Source organism: Coffea eugenioides, chromosome 8, assembly GCF_003713205.1.
Source record: "Coffea eugenioides isolate CCC68of chromosome 8, Ceug_1.0, whole genome shotgun sequence".
Lineage (NCBI taxonomy): Eukaryota > Viridiplantae > Streptophyta > Magnoliopsida > Gentianales > Rubiaceae > Coffea > Coffea eugenioides.
The window spans coordinates 18286350-18301001 of NC_040042.1; the positions used below are offsets into that span (position 1 = coordinate 18286350).

The window sequence follows — 14652 nt, forward strand, 5'->3', positions numbered from 1 at the left end:
GAGGTAAATAATCTCATTATTTTCTATCTAATTTCGATATTTTCTATCTAATGTAGTAATAATGATGCAAGTAGAGGTGATAAATTTGTGGAATACGAGAAGGATGAGGAAGAAGAAGAAGTAGAGGTTGGATTTGGGTCGAGTAGTTTTTTGTTCAGTGGTGGTGGAAATGGTGGTAGTTGGCCTTTGCCGTTTCCGTGGACTCATTGCTCCAGCCTACCTCTTGTGGCTTTGTGGTTACTAATGTTTTAGAGCCCAACCACCCCATTATTTATGTCAATTCTATGTTTGAGATGGTCACCGGTTACCGAACGGAAGAGGTCCTCGGCCGCAATTGGTCCGTCCCCTCTTCTCCTCATTCTTTACAATTTCCTCCTTTTTTTGTGGTTTGCTGTGGTTATTCTTATTTGGGTTTTCTTGAAATGCTTTGAAACTTTTGTCGTCTGATTTTCCATGTTGATTTCTTGTGGTTTGGAGAATTTGGAGGGAAAATATGATAAAACGGAAGAAAATTTGTTATTGTTTACTGAATAATGAAAAAATTTGGGGTTTAGAGTTTGTGGAGAATTGTCAGCTTATATATATATATATATATATATTTCACTTTCTTTGATTGCAAAATTGTTAGCTTTAATAGCGACATTTGCTTGTTAATTTTGTATAATTTTTCTGTTCTAATGTAATTATGTTCTTTGTTTTAGTTTTGGGCTTTTTTGCTGTTAACCTAGTTAGAGTTACTTATTGTTGCCAAGTTCCTTGCTTTTTGGGATGTCATTGGCTATAGGACAAGATCAAGTGCACCTTATGTAAAGATCGAAAACACCTTAAGAAGGGGGGTGAATTAGGTAAATTAAAAAACTAATCAAGTTATGAGACACCTTTTAGCTCGATATGAAATTTACCTTCTTTTCTAGATGACCACACAATGAACAATTGATCAAGAAAGCAAGATTGCTCAGGAGTAGAAGAGATGATCAATTTATGTTTGCAAGATAGTAAGTAAAAGGGAAAGAATAGCAAACCAAATATTTCCAAACTTCTCTTGAACTTAAGTATCACTTTATAGAACAAGTTTCTTCAAATTGATCAAATACAACCAATCTTTGTGTACAAAGAAAGGATCACTTCCTCCTTACCCCAAGTTACATTTGGTCAAGTTAGGAAGTTTTACTATCACTTGAATAACCCTCACAAATCTACACTATTGAAGTATTTTTCTCACAAGAAGAGCTTACACGAAATTCACACAAACAAGAGTACAAATCTTTTTTGAAGAATATTTTCTCACTAAAATCACTCTAAATTTTTTGTAGTCTCAATGTACAAAAGTTGTCTGGAAGTAGTTGACCATGCTCTATTTATATGAGACCAAAAAGTTCCTCATTAATGCTTCAAACGGATAGAAGGTAGTTGAAGAGTCAACTAGCCGTTGGTAGTGTCGGACGTCTGGTAGACCTGTTTCTTGCGTCCGACAACAGGCAGTGAGTTCAAGAGATTTTCTTCAATTCTTTCGGACGTTCGGTACCTTCAATGTTTGCGTCCGAAAGTAAATAGTGAAACTGAGAATTCTTTTTCAATCCTTTCGGACGTCCTGTGCCTCCAATGCTTTGCGTTCGAAGTGTCGCAATGTTTGTCGGACGTCCGGTACTCTAATGTTATGCGTCCGATCGAAGTCAGTGAGCTTAGAAGGAATGACTTAATTTTTTCGGATGTTCGGTGGTGGAGTTTTTCATGCGTCCGAAGTTGCGCAATGATTGTTTGACATTCGATCCAGTCTTCTCGAGCGTCCGATAGCTTTCAGCACTCTTTGTCTCTTTCAATTGTATTTAATTTTTGAACCTGATTTGCTTCATTACTGAAAAGATCTTTGAGGAGATATTAGTAACATCCATTTGTTTTGTAAACATTAAAAGTTAGGGACTAAGATTAACAATCTCCCCCTTTTTGATGATGACAAAACAATGGATGGAGGAAAAAAATAATTGAATCAAAGCTTCCCCTCACTTAATGCATCCAAAAAGTTTTGTGAGTGCACACTCCTCCTTAGGATAACTCCCCCTCATATATTTACCAGATTACACTTTCTGGTGTGGCATTCCAACATAATCTTAACATCCATTTCTCCCCCTTTTTGTCACCATTAGATAATTTTAACGACTAATGGCATCAATCTAATATCAGAAATCAAATTGATGATCCAATATCAATATACCACATCATACCAAAAAATCAACATCAATGTCATCAATAACATATTGATGATCCAGCATTAACATCATCAATATCACTAACCAATATCAGCATTAACCCATAACACCCAACATCATCAATATCAGCAACCAATATAAAAAATGCAATTTGATATACCAACGTCCAATATAATATACCAAAATAGCAGAAATACAGTTGACAAGCACAAAGAATTGATATCAGAAATCAGTAATCTCACAGGTATATCAATCATTCAGCACTCATTAGCTCAAAAACAAAATTAACCAAACAAAAGTTAACCGACAAAAGTAACCAGAAACCATCAAAATATAAAAGTTAACCAAATAAACTACAAACCAATAGAGTTAACCAAATAACCAGAATTCTGAATACAGAGTACTTGAAATGTCAAAATACAAAAGATACAAATGTCTACTATGAGGTGTCATCCTAGAAATGAAGTGCAAGTGCCTAAAGGTGCCTAACTGGTGATCTTGGACGATCTAGGCCTCCTCCTTGCTAGGCAAAACTGAGCAGGATCAATTTCTTCTTCTTCAGTTTCCTCATCGTCATTACTGTCTTCAGTTGTTGGAGCCTTTCCCTTATCTTGTGGCTGAGAACTGGAAGCATGAACTTCTAGAGTGTATTCAGTATGTGGAGTGTGCTCAGTTGATTCAGTCCTAGGCTTCTTTTGATGCACATTCTCATTTTCTTGAGAGATAGGAGGCACAAGCAAGTTCCTTTTATCAATGAAAGTGGCTTGTTGCTCAGGTGATATGGTCATCATCAGACCATCTTCAAGAAAGAGAATGTGTTGTTCGAGATCCTCAAGCAGGGAGATGACCTCAGAGTTAGATGAGGAAGGTTGAATGGATGATTTTTTAGGATGGATAGTAAATGGTGAAACAAATTTAGATTGATCTCGACAAGTTCTAGGGGTGACAGGAATTTCATGGCGACTCTTTGTCCTACACTCCAAAACAGACTCCTTGTAGCACCACTTACCATTAAAGAATCTCAGATTTTTCCTTTCAAAATAAGCTTTTGAAAAGATGGTGGATGCACTATCTTTTGGTGACACTTCAGTGAAAGAAATCTTAAAGTGAGTAAAGATTGGAGTTAGAAATTTTCTATAGAAAAGTTTTCTACGGCTATCAGTGCTGATTTTGAACAAAAACTTGCACATAACAAAGCCGAAATCAATTCTGATCTTTTCAAAAAAGTAAAAAAAAAAAGTAAAGCTCCATTTTGTTAGCATCAGTCTATGACCATCAATAGGAACCAACAAATTTAAAATTATTGAAAAGATGATCAAATTTTGAGAATTGAGATCCTTCAATTTTGCCTCAGTAGGAGTGTTAAAGTGTGTTTGAAAATAGATCATGAGTTTTGCAATATGAAAATGATGATAGGCAAAAGGAAACTCTTCATAAGAGAAAAAGTTTGTAATTTTTTTTAAACCATCTTCAATTTTGATTTTTAAAATAGCATTAACAATGTCAGGATTAAAAGCAATATCAACTAAATTGACTCGAGAAACAAGATCAGTGTGTGAGCTACCCTTCCTAAGATTGGCAAAGAATTGATGAAACATATCAGGATAATAAGTGTTGGGAATGGTCAGAATGTGAGTCCATTTGTGGAATTCAAAAAACTTAATAACTGGTTCAAGGTCAAGCTTACAGAATTCATAAGAGATGATGGTCCTCTGAGTGATGAAACCTTTCTGTGAAATCCATTCAAACCTCTCCCTGGCATCATCATCAATGAATTTAGGTAATGGAGTAGGTTCTTCTTCAGTTTGAGGCTCAAATTGCTTTTTGGCAGGGCGTTTCCTCTTTCCACTGCGTTGAGCAGTTGGTACATTAGTTCGTACATCAGTCCTTGTTCTTGGTGATTTCCTGGTGGAAGACTTAGCAGTTTGCTGTTCCTCAGTTTGCTCAACAGAAGGCTCAGTAGTTTGCAGCTTCTCAGTTTGAACAGTCTGTTTCATTCTGGCAAACTATTTTCTTTTTCCACCACGAGTTTCAGTTCCTTTTCTGGGTGATTTCGTGGTCGAAAGCTCAACAATTTCAACATCTTCGTCTCTAAGCCAGGTAGTGCATCCGGCACCAGCAGATCCTCCTCTAACTTTAACCATGATAATATGCAAAATATTTTTGTTGCAGAGTATGTTGCAAATGTGTATGAGATGGACTTAAAGAGTGGTATAGACTACAATGTATGCTTGAATCGTCCAAAGAAAGGAAATTTTGAGTGACTAGGGTTTCGGCTGAAAATTGGGATTTGTGGAGTGGTTGGTAGTTAGAAGAAGTTATGAGGGCTAATGGACGTGCAAAAGGAATGTAATGATGTTGGAGAAATCAATTTCTTGGAACTTGTTCAGAGGAGAGATGAATTTGAAATTTGAAAGTGGAAAAAATGGAAAGGGTGCGTCCGAGACCAACGGTTGAATATGAACTAAATGAACGAGATAATGTTTTATAATACGCATCTTTTGAGTGTCGGACGGCCGAACAAAGAGAAGCGTCCGACACTCCCATCCGAACCAAAATTTTTCAGGAAGAATGACCAAGAACACTGTCGGACGTCCGTTCTAATGCATGGGACGTCCGATAAAGTGTGACTAGAGAATTTTTTAGAGAATCTTTTTTCAGACGCCCAGTTTTGTTCTCCAAAACACAAATTGGTCCAGTGGTAAGGCTTTTGTAAAAATATCAGCAATTTGATCTTTTGAACAAACATATTGTACACAAATTTCACCCTTTTGGACAAGATCACGAATGAAATGATATTTTATGTCTATATGTTTTGTCCTAAAATGTTGAATGGGATTTTTTGTCAAATTTATGGCACTTGTATTATCACAAAACACAGGCACACAGTCATACTCCAATCCAAAATCATTTAAGGTACTTTTCATCCATATCAATTGAGCACAACATGCACCGGCGGCAACATATTCCGCTTTGGCGGTAGACAAGGAGATAGCATTTTGTTTCTTACTAAGCCATGACACTAGACAATTACCAAGAAAATGATATGTACCACTTGTACTTTTTCTATCTATCCTATATCTACCAAAATCAGCATCCGAGAATCCACATAGAGGAAATTCAAAACATCTTGGGTACCAAAGACCATAGTTCAAAGTTCCTTTCAAGTATTTAAAGATTCTTTTTACAACAATCAAATGAGATTCTTTTGGGCAAGATTGGAAACGAGCACACAAGCAAATAGTGAATATAACATCAGGTCTACTTGCGGTTAAATAAAGTAAGTTACCAATCATACCTCTACCAATCATACCTCTATACTTCTTTGCATCAACTTTTACACCTTCTTCATTCTTGTCAAACTTGGTAGATGTGCACATTGGTGTTCCAACTTGCTTTGAATCCGTCATTCCAAATCTTTTGAGCAGTTCCTTGGTGTATTTAGCTTGATTGATGAACGTACTTTCTTGAGTTTGAACCACTTGTAACCCAAGGAAAAAATTCAATTCTCCTATCATACTTATCTCAAACTCTTTTTGCATAATAGTGGAAAAATTCTTGCACAAACACTCATTAGTAGCACCAAAGATAATATCATCAACATATATTTGTACAATTAGGAGATCATTGGAACTTTGTTTAGTGAAAAGAGTGGTGTCCACAATACCCCTTTTAAAATCATTCTCAACCAAAAAATCACTTAACCGTTCATACCAAACTCTTGGAACTTGTTTTAATCCATACAAAGTTTTTGAAAGTTTAAACACATGATTTGGAAATGTTTCATTCTCAAAATCGGGAAGTTGGTCAACATAAATCTCTTGATCAATACAACTATTTAAGAAAGCACTTTTAACATCCATTTGAAATAACTTAAAATTCTTGAAATATGCAAATGGCAAAAACATTCTAATTGACTCTAATCTAGCTACGGGAGCAAATATTTCATCAAAGTCTATTCCTTCTTCTTGAGCATACCCCTTAGCTACAAGTCTAGCTTTATTTCTCACAACTTTACCTTTGTCATTCATTTTATTTCTAAAAATCCATTTTGTACCAATAATAGGATGATTTTGAGGTCTTTTAATTAGTGTCCAAACCTTACTCTTCTCAAATTGGTTTAGTTTTTCTTCCATGGCCAAAATCTAGTTTTCATCTTTCAAGACATCAATAACATTTTTGGGTTCAAAATGTGAGATTAAGGTAAAATTATCCATCAATTACTTAGTAGAGGAACGAGTTCTAACCTTCTCGCATAGATCACTAATGATAAGCTCCTTGGGATGATTTTGAGCAAACTTCCAACCTCTTGGAAGATCCCTAGGTGTATCATCATCCTTGTTATTTTCTTCCAATGTTTGATCTTCCTTTGAATTGTCTTCTAGTGGAGCATTGTCTTGATCATGAATTGTGAGCTTCTTGAGTCCTTCTTGAACACCTACATCATCATCCTCACAACAACTCTTGGAAACATCATCATTAGATTCATCAAATGTGACATGTATGGTTTCCTCTATGATAAGAGTCCTTCTATTATAGAATCTAAAACCTCTTTTGTTTTCACAATAAGCCAAGAAGATCCCTTCATCAGATTTCTTATCAAAATTTTCAAGGTGTTCCTTGATATTTAAAATAAAATATTTGCAATAAAAAACTTTGAAATATCCAACAATTGGCTTTTTATCAAACATTAACTCATAAGAAATTTTGTTCAAAATTGGTTTCAAAAGAACTCTATTCATAGCATAACAAGCCGTATTTACGGTTTCGACCCAAAAATATTTTGGCAAATTACATTCACTTAACATAATTCTTGCGGCTTTTTGAAGAGTTCTATTTTTTCTTTCAATAACACCATTTTGTTGTGGAATTCTTGCAATGAAAAATTCATGAGTGATTCCATTATGAACACAAAATTCTGAAAAATCACAAACTTTAAATTCCGAGCCATTGTCACTTCTAATTTTAACAATTTTCAACCCAATCAGATTTTGAATTTTTGCAAATAGGGAAACAAAATTTTTGAAAGCATCATTTTTGTGGGCAAGAAACATCACCCAGGTGTATTTAGAATAATTATCAATAATAACCAAACAATATCTTTTATCACCCAACCTAGCAATTTGAGTAGAACCAAACAAATCAAGATGTAAAAATTTCAAAGGTTTTGAAGTAGAAACACATTTTTTAGGTTTAAAAGAAACTTTTACTTGCTTTTCAAATTCACAAACATCACAAATTTTGTCCTTTTCAAACTTAATTTTTGGCAAACCTTTAACAAGTTCCTTTTTGAAAATTTTTTTCAACAAATCCATGTTGAAATGACAAAAACTTCTATGCCACAACCAAGGGTCTTCTGTGACGACCCCACTTCTCCCGAGGGCGAACCCAAGGGTATCGGCGGGCCGCCTGCCTAGCTCGCGCCAGGACTCAAAACTTAAAGCTAATAAAACTCTTCTAAGCCACAAGAACACGATTCATAATATATACAACCACCAAAAGTCTATGTACATCTTCAAAAGCATCAAGCCAAACCGCTCTAATATACTATAACAATAACCAGCAAAAGGTAGACCCTAAGAAGGGTCCTTATACAAACCACCAAAACAAAAACAAACATCCTAACTGTTCAACTATTACAAGCCAATCTACCTATACTAGTATACGAGCCAAAAGTCCCCGCGTCGGCCCCTGCTAAGGAAAACAAAAGGAAAGGGGTAAGCTAAATGCTTAGTAAGTAAACAGGGGCGAAAGCATAAATTCACGTAGCAACAATTACACAATAAGAGTAAAGCAAAAGCAGAAAAAAAAACAACATCATATAATAAGGATACGGGTGGCTCCAAAGCCAATTCATGTGCCATGCGTGATCTCCTGCCGACACTCCGTCGACCACACTCAATGGTCCGTAGAACTTCACTTGTACACCCACCGACACCTTATCACCCTCACTGGCCAGTCACCTCACAAACTTGCCCGGGCGAACGAAATCACAAACTTGAGCTTGAGTCACAAGCTCGGGTCACAAACTTGGTCACCTTCTCGGTGAACCGGATTCACAAAATTGGTTCATAACATGAACCTACAAACTTGGTGACCTCAGACTAAGTTGGACTGACTTCGACCAAGCCCTAACCGGCTCGAATAGTCCAAACAGGTCCTAGATCGGGCCCACGAACTCACAAACTTTGCAAACTTCACAAACTTTACTCGAAAGTCACCCCGAGCCACAAGCTCAAGGGTTTTGGCTCCAAAAGGTTCATATACATATGCCAAGTACAATTACACATTCAAATTAGGGTTTAGGTCGAGTGCGATAAAGTACACCCTCGCCTAAGTACCCTTTTCACATATCTCAAACACATAGCAAAGAAAACACACCAAACTGGCCTGAATACTTACTCAAAACGGAAATAGCAAAAGTACGAAGTCGGATCGAAACGAACAGCTAGTAGTGGACCCCACCAGATCCGCCCAGCTCACCACCGTCTGAAATAGGAGATTGTGTCACATAATATCGTAAACGGCTACTATCGTGCCTCAAACAAACAAAACGGCAAAAACGGCACGCGCGCACGTACATATGACGGACGGAAACGGAAACGGCCGTTAGCGGAAACGGCAGATTTGACACTCGTTTCTAGTTTACTCATAAGTTGAGCTACGAATACCGGATTAAGGCGTATGAGATGCCATATCGAAGCTTAAAGGATGAACAACAACTGTTATGAAGACATCCAGAACTAAAACTGGAGGCTTCAGCCCCAAATGAACCAAACACAATCACTTACGAAATCTGGCCAATGCACAAATGGTCAGTTTTGAGTGCAAACTGTTTTCTATGCTACACATGGACAAAAGAGCTGAAAATTGGCAATTAGATAGTTCATTCCAGATGGAACAACTTTCATGAAGGTCGGCAATCCAAATTCGGAACGGAAGTTGGTCATCAGGACCAAAACAGATCTGACCAGAAAATGGTCATTTTCACGGGCAGGCCCTATTTGCTCGGCTATATCTCAGGTTTTATAAATCCGATTCATGAAATTCCAAGGGCGTTAGAAAGCTCTGATATAGGGCTATAAGTTTGGTGTTTTGGTCGCAAGCCCAAACAGCTTGTAACCTAGTCAAACGTGAAACCAAAGTTCCAGTCGTAAACTGTCCGGATATAAGAACAGAACAGAATTTGACGGTCAAAACAGGTCTGAGTATTTCGTTTATAACTCAGGTTATACCACTCCGTTAATCCTGAAAATTTACAGGGATATCCAGGACTTAAGGGGCTACAACAATGTAGAAGGCCTCTCAATCCAAATCCTAGCACAACTAAGACAAAAATGCAGAAAACCAACCCAGAACCGTAATTACAGGTTCCCAAATCACACAAAACTGTAATCAGTCCAAGTCAGTCTATACAGGTCCAAAAGCATTGATTCCAAAGGCATATGAAAGCTAAGACATCAAGCTACATTTCATCAGAAGACACCAACAACAAAATCCAAACCAATTCCAGTCAAAACAGACAATTACAATCGCAGTTCGTACATTCTGATCACCCAGAACAGCAACAGTAAAAACGGCATAACTCACTCTACACTACTCCAAATGCCCTGAAATTTTTCAGGCACTTCAAACTCATCAATACCTACAACTTTCATGTTTTGAGCAAAGTCCAATTCGGCCTCTATCTATGACCTAAAATTTCGGACAGATTAGGGGTTCATGAACCCTAACTTTTCACATTTCATTCCAAATCCAAAATTGATTGCATTTATCTTCAATTCACACCTACTAGAATCAAAGCCCCTTATTACCAACCATCAAAAACAACCACACCATCAAGATCATATGAAACCAGAAAATTTCTCATAAAATTGAAAACTTCACCAAATCAAGTCAAATAAAGAAATAAATCACCAAATACTTCACTATCACTTCCAATAGGCACAATTTAAGCATCATTAAGTGTAAGGGAGTAGGCAAACATCACTTACCTAAGAGACAAGAGATGTAGAGATGTTGGCCACCTTAAACCTTCAAATAAACTTCACTAAGACACTTAGTAGCACTAGAAGAAAGGATTTTATGGAGTAGAAATGGATGTAAGCAAATGTTTTTGGGTGATTTGCACCAAGTAGTAGCTAGAACTTGAAGAGTTTCTTCTTCCTTCCTTGCACAAGATGGCCGGCCAACAAGAGGTAAGAAATGATAATTTTTTTGTGATTTTTGAAGATATTTAACCAATTTTGGTCCAAGGTCAAAATAGTGAATAGTAAATCTTAACTTGGAACCACTAAGAAGGTGACACTTGTCACCTCTTAAATGAAATCTTATCTTTTCTTTTCTCTCTCACATCAATCAAATCACCTCCTCTACTTATCTCCTAACACCCGATAAATTTTTCACAGTATCCGAAATTTAATCTTATTGGCCGAATTTTTCCGAACTTTTCGCACTAGTGGGTCCCACGTCCGAAATCCGTTCTTATTTTCTCAAAATCTAACCGATACTAGAAAAATCATCTAAAAACTATATTTACTCATAAAAATTATCTGGGAACTTTTCTAATAAGAAAATGTGGAAAAGCGGCGATAAATAATCTCCACTGAAACTTTCTAAGATTGCAACACTAGAGGTTTGCTAATCATTCAAACTTACTAACCTATGTCAAGGCACACACTAGAATACCGAATATAAATTATAGCTTGAACCTTATAATCATAATACGTAAACTAGGATTTTTCAACTTAACCGAATTAGGGTTTCCTTCTTAGCCATAAAACCCTATTTTTCCAAACTAAATATCAAATAACCCTAATATCGACTTACGATCGGACTGGGGCCTCACATCTTCATTTTTAACTTTAAAACATTTAAAACTAGATAAATCAATATTTTCAAGAATAACTACATAGATATCATTTATTCTTTTTTCCTTAAAGGTAATATTAAATTTTGAATCAAGAACAAGACACTCATGTTTTTTGAATAACACAAACAGATTTCTTGTGAGGACCCATAATTTTATTATTTCAAAATATTATTAAATTGATCATTTTAAAAATATTTCGTACTCGAGTTACCCAAAAAAATAAATAAATAAATAAAAATTTCTAAAGTATATGAATTTCTCGAAAATAAATTTTACCGATTGGTTCTTTAAGCGCACATTATTTTAATGCCCAAATTTATTCAGGATGAATTGCTTATCGTGATTTTTATTGTTATATATACTTGGATTATCATATTGTAGAGTTTTAGAATTGAATAAGTTGAATTTCCAAGTTCAAACGAGAAAACCCTTAAATTTAACCTTTATACGCGAGTGTGTCGAAAAGACCCCGACAGGCACATTAATTTGATTAATTGGAGATTTTAAGAGCATGAGACTACTAGTAATGTACTATTAATGTACTAGGGAAATTACCTCAGAGGTTTAGTGCACAAAAGTTGCAAACGAGCGCGAAAATTAGACACGCGAAGACCCTAAACGGACCTAGCATGAGTTGACACTTAGACTTAACCATTAAGTCACCAATTCTCTCCACTTTCATTACAAATTCTGATTTCACTCTCTCTCCTCTCTTCACTCTCTCTGTTTGGCAGAAAATAGGAAGAAAAAAGGGAAGAAAAATCTAGCCAAAATCCTTACAAAATTACTTCAATCCACTTCCAAATTTCATCATCCATTAGAGGGCTTTGATCCTAGCTTGGAAGAGGGGGCTGTTCATCGGTTTTCTTGGAGGAATTTCGGTCAAAATTTCTGCCCTAAAGCTGTCCAACTAAGTTCTTGAGGTAACTCACTCACCCACACTTCAATCTTGCAAAATTATAGCTCAAATGGAGCAAAGGTAGCATGGGTTTGCAACCTATGGTAGAATTTGGGTTGATTGGTTGAGTAATTATGTTCTTGCAATTTCATGACATGCTCGAGGGTTTGAGGATGCTTATTGGTGGCTGATGTGATGAATTAACATGTTGTGGTTGCTGATATTGTGCTATGTTACATGTATATAGAATGATTGATGGAATGAAGTTGGAAGAAAGTTAGAAATTTGGAGAATGTATTGTCTGAAATTTCTGACTTGCTGCCCGACTTTCTTGTTTGCTGCTGCCCTGTAATTTCGAAAATTTTCTGGTGCTAATTGAGCTTCCAAATTGGTGTAGATATGTTGTGCTATGTGTATTGTGGTTGTCTACCAAAAATCAACCCAAATGGTTGGTTAAATTTTGAGTTACAAGTAAAGAAGCAAAACTGGAACAAGCTCCAGAATTTTCTGACCAGCAACATTTGTGTAGCTATAACGTTTTGCTCGTTGATCGAAATTGAGTGCCGTTTATGGCATTTGAAAGTAGACTCTTAGAGCTTTAAAATGGTACCAAGCTCATTTTCTAGTTCGTCCCGAGCGATTCGTGGCGAGTTTTGAAAGTTGGCTGTCTGTTTATTACTGTTCATCCGAGACTGTCCAGAAAATCCATTTTGTTGCTTGATTTTGAACCGCTTATGTCTGGATTTTGGAAATGATTTCTTCTACATAAATATATCCTTGTGAACCTAGTTTCTAACACCACCAACCGTTTTCAATATCACTGAGAATCGAGTAAGATACGGCCTAATTAGCGAAGTGCATTAAATCTGGAAAATTTCTGGAAAGGCCAACAGTCCAGGAATTTTAGCGAACTTCAACTTTTTATTTCTTGAGCTAGGAACATCGGAATCGAGTTCCGTTTTTTTCATTTGAAACCTGGATTGGAACTTTACATGCATATCAAATTTCAAAGGCTGGTTTTGATTCTATGATTTTTAGCGAAATTCCAAAATTATTGGAAAAACTTGGACTGTTTTGACCTATCTTCAATGAATAGTAAACTTTCTTGGAGAAATTGACTTGTTTCTGATTTGATTCTTGGAAAGTGACCTTCTACAAAGTTGTTATGCTTCGAATGAAGTTTTTGACGGTGTAAAATTTTCTATTTTAGACTTTCCGAACTTCCGGACTGATTTTTCCACGAATGACTCGAAAAGTGAAAATTTCCAATTTGGACCTAAATGTTCTTTTAAGGGCCTAGGTTACATTTTTACAACTCTTAGAGCATTTCAAACCTATTTCATGGTGAACTTGAGTTCACCTATCACTTGAGACCTCATTTGAAAGTCGGTTCCTTATGAACTGAAATACTTTGGAAACTTGAATTTTGGAGTCAAAATTGACTATTTCTTTTCTTTACACGAATACTGTATGGCCTGGAATTTGAGATACAATGCATTATTGCATACTTTCAGGATCTCAAGAGGACTTCGAGGGAACTCCCGGCGAAGCGTCTTAGAGCTAATTTCTCAAACTTTGACTTTTGATACTTGGTGAGTATCAAGTGCATGTGAAGTGTTTAAATGAAATGATTCTTGTACTTGCTAGTTAATGAGGCTAGGGCGTACTTTATCGCCCTTGTCCTCTCTTTCATGAAATTGCTTGCTTGATAAGTGATACGTGTTACATGTGAATGCAAATGAAAGTGTTTTTCGTGAGCATTGAGCGGCAGAATGTATCATGTCCTTTTAGGGTAGGAGGTACCGCTCATCCCGTCTCAATGCTATAACCAAATCTTGTCGATTGGAGCTTCGTCTCATCGACCTAAAAGTGAATGGGGGGGACGCCCCAACCCATTGGCTAGCCTTGTAACTCGAGCCGGCAAGGGCTTGGTCGAGAAACTTGGTGAACCTTGGGAAGTGTTATAGCTTGATCCAAATAAGGGGTCTTGCTAGGTATACTTGTTAAGTGATACCACCTACATACTTGTTTGGTTACGGATCCAAGAGGGTGTCATGGTGGCTGGAGGTAGTAAGTGGAGTTCTACATGGATAACTGTGAAAGTTGATGGAGGGTCAACTACCTGAGCTTGGATCAGGCGTGGATTAGCTCCTGAGAGCTCCCGTATCCTTTATTGTGATTAAATTCCCTAGTTGCTTAATGTTTCGCAGTTACTTGTTACTCGAGTTATTGCTTTATATTGTGTCTTTGCTAGCATGCTTGCATATTTTTCCCTTGGCCTCACTGAGCGTTAGCTCACCCCAATTTGTTTTCCTTAACAGGTTTGGAAATGGAAGTTTTGAGGCTTAATTAGTGACCCCCAAAAATAATTTTTCCCCACAGAGCTTGAGGCCAAAGAAAGCGCTTGTATTGAGTTATTAGTGGCTGAAGGAATATCTCATATATAATTTGAATTCGATTCACTTGATAAGTATTTGATGTAATTATTTGAGAACTGAGGACTTTTGTCTTATTTGGGGAATGATACCCTTACTTGAGATTTGTAATGTATCTTATCTCGTTCTAAGTTTGAAAAATGTTATTTCGTTTATTCTTGAGGTTGTACCCTATATTATTGGATGTGAGTGATGTATTTTGTTTGAGGACTATAGTGAGTCCCGGCGAGAGTTGGGCAG

The 14652-nt window shown here is 36.6% G+C and overlaps 1 long non-coding RNA gene across 1 annotated transcript; it reads left to right on the plus strand.

The window, feature by feature from the left end:
• Positions 1 to 11830: 11830 nt before the first annotated feature.
• On the plus strand, positions 11831 to 14362 carry LOC113781625. The gene is made up of 3 exons (XR_003469646.1): positions 11831 to 12002; positions 13492 to 13569; positions 14299 to 14362. It is a non-coding gene; the product is annotated as an uncharacterized LOC113781625 (long non-coding RNA).
• The last annotated feature ends 290 nt before the right edge of the window (positions 14363 to 14652 follow it).